Source organism: Papaver somniferum, unplaced genomic scaffold (genome assembly GCF_003573695.1).
Source record: "Papaver somniferum cultivar HN1 unplaced genomic scaffold, ASM357369v1 unplaced-scaffold_46, whole genome shotgun sequence".
In the NCBI taxonomy this organism is placed as follows: Eukaryota; Viridiplantae; Streptophyta; class Magnoliopsida; order Ranunculales; family Papaveraceae; genus Papaver; species Papaver somniferum.
In genome coordinates, this window is record NW_020647193.1 from 764,147 (window position 1) to 766,999 (window position 2,853).

The 2,853-nt window shown below is 34.5% G+C and overlaps 1 long non-coding RNA gene across 2 annotated transcripts; it reads left to right on the plus strand.

Moving 5' to 3' along the window:
* The first annotated feature begins 1,033 nt into the window (after positions 1 to 1,033).
* Positions 1,034 to 2,823, plus strand: LOC113342708. Of its 2 annotated transcripts, none has more exons than XR_003356792.1 (7): positions 1,034 to 1,293; positions 1,406 to 1,491; positions 1,724 to 1,770; positions 1,872 to 1,941; positions 2,045 to 2,090; positions 2,282 to 2,374; positions 2,473 to 2,823. It is a non-coding gene; the product is annotated as an uncharacterized LOC113342708 (long non-coding RNA). The 2 variants fall into 2 exon arrangements; XR_003356791.1 differs by having other exon boundaries at positions 1,686 to 1,770; positions 2,473 to 2,821.
* Positions 2,824 to 2,853: the final 30 nt, after the last annotated feature.

Genomic DNA, 2,853 nt, shown 5'->3' on the forward strand with positions numbered 1-2,853 from the left:
CAGTGTTGTGTGCTAGGTCACGTGTTGTGCCGTGTTGTACTCGAATTTTAACATGTTGTGTTGTGCCATAACTGTACTGGCCCGACGTAATTTACATCTCTAGTCCATAGAGCTGTTAGGGTTCAATATATATCTTAATCCATGTGGCATACCAGACGGGGATGTCGATCCAAAAATCCAAATAACTCGGTGAAATACCGTGCCATATTCCATATCACGGGACATTAATCATTTCCGGACATGACACCTCTTCGTAACTCTGTCACTTGGTCTTTCTCTTGTAGTTTCCTGGTCTCAATTTAAAAGAGAATACCTGCCGGAAAACCGCCAATGGTAATTGATGTGCTTTCAATCCTGTTACCGCAAGTCATCAGCTACTCACAGAAGACTCTCAACAATCTTCACAAACTCAGGAAGTTGTTCAACAAACCAAAACTAAGTCCGGTCATCAACAAACATTTCCGACTAATAACTAGGATCTTAAACGTATTTCTGTTTTACAGTTTTGAGCAATGTACACTAGTGGAAAATAGGTTTTTGACCACTTCCTATGTTTTACAGAAACCACTGCCGATGAGCTGTAGTTAAGCCTAGTGACGTGACTAAGAGTAGTTTTATCAGAAAAAAAACAGGAAAAACTTAAACTCCTTCCCCTCACAGTGGTTTTATAGAGGGGTAGTTTTGTAAATATTAGAGATTCAAGAACTACTGTGAGGGTTAGAGTTTTATATGGGAAGAGAAAAAAAACCAAACCTTATCTCCATCTCGTCTGCATCCTCTTCCTTTACTTCTCTCTCTCTCAAATCACTCCCTATTTCTCTTAACCTTTTTCCTCAATCGTAAAATTAGTTGCTTGGTAATCAAAATTTTAGTATTAGCTAGGTTTCGCGTCCTCTTTTTTTTTTTTATCATAAGAACATCAGATCTTGAAGTTTTGTTCTGAATCGGTGAAAAAGAGGCATCAACGACAACTGCAAACAAAGATTCATCTATAATAACTGAATCAAAAGATAACTATCATCTCTGTTTATCGTTTGAGTTGAATCGATTAACTTATCCATCTCAAATTGAATTTTCAGATTATTTTTTTTCGATGTTTGTAAACCTTAAAGCTTCGATTTCATCTCAATTCTCTTTTCTGATTCATTATCAGTTTCTGCATCTGTTCATCTTCTTCATTTATTTACTTGTTTTATTAATTGTGTGTATTCTCTTTTTTTCCAGGCACATTCAGGAACCAAAAAAAGTAAAAAGCTCCACCACCATCTTCAAAGCCAGCGAAATCTAGTGGTGGTAAACAAAAGAAGAAGATCAATTCATGATTAATATATATTGCGTTCTCCCTTATGTTGAACTTAATTTTTTAATTTTTGAATGAGTTTTTTTTGTTTTGTGATTTCTACAGAAAATAGAGCAAAGGAAAGCAAAAGGAGAAGGTTAACAACATGTTCATGTTTGATAAAGCTGGGATTAAATCTGGGATTTTGCTTTGTAAGATCGTTACTTCTTCAGCTAGTTTATGAAATACTATGCATATACCGTTTAGTAAATATGAGTTTTCTTATGTTACTTGATTAGGATTCTTGTGATAGAAATTTGTGTTGTTGCAGTTTTGATAAAAATGGGTATTTTGTGTTGCATTCAGTTATGCGATCTTAAGTTCACCGCTTTCTGGTTGTTTTCAGGGTGACATATTCATTAGTTTTTAGTTTGTTTTCTGAAGGGTAGAGGTTGGAGAAAACAAGCTTGTAATGAAGATGGTCGATCTCTGTGAGTCTCAAGTCAAATCTAAATAGTTATAATTATAGTGTGATTTTGATGCATTTTTTGGTCACACTTTTGAAAATTTGTCTAATGGGACTGTTATACAGGACATCAATATGGCAGAGGATGCATTGGCATTAATGGATTGTTTAGATTGACCACAAGCTCATACCATGGGTAAGCAAAGCCTCTTCCATCCTATTTCAGTTTGCTAGATTGATTTGGGCGTTTAATATAAGGATTTTTCTTCAAATTATTTCGTGTTATATGTTCTCATCAGGGTCCATGATAGCGTACAAATTTTCTGCGATGGTACTACCTTAAAGGTTAGTGTACCAGATTAGAATAGCTTGTAATGTTTGCAGCTAGTCATTTAGCTTGCAAAACCATCTAGTTTAATTTGGTTAATGGGTAATATCACCCTGAGTGAATGTTTATTAGCTATGTTCACGTGGCAGAGCATACTGTTATTTTATCAATATGAGTGAGGAATATTTAGATTATTTTTCTTATGCAGATTGGCAGCCAAATGCTATGCATTGCACTATGTTATTTTTAAGCGGATACTCCTGAACAAAGGGAAGCCATTTATTTGGACAGTCACTATATGGTGAGTGAACATGGTTCTTAAGTTCATACTTCTAATAAGATAAATTTGTTACAGAATTTCCAAACAAAGTCCAACATGGTTTATACTTCAAAATGTAGGAAGAATGTTACATGGGCTAAGCATGAAAGGGGAAGTGGATTGGTTATGTGGTATTTTGTTTGTATGATTGTGTTCTCTACACTAGTTTCAATGGTAGGGTTTATGTTTTGAAATATGAATTGTGAATTGATTTTTAAATGCCTGTAAGTGTATGCTTAAGAGATGAATATCTGTAGATCTGGAAGTGTTTTTATATTTCAAGATCGTGGAAGCAATAATTTGTGTATTTGGCTATTCGATTTTGATGTTGGATGATTTTAACATAAGCCATAGATTTTTTTTTCTGGAATGGGTATTCATCTGTGTTATTATGATGTTAGGATTCTATGATTATTTATGTGGCTATAAGCATGTATTCTTTCATTTTTAAGCTGGGAAAG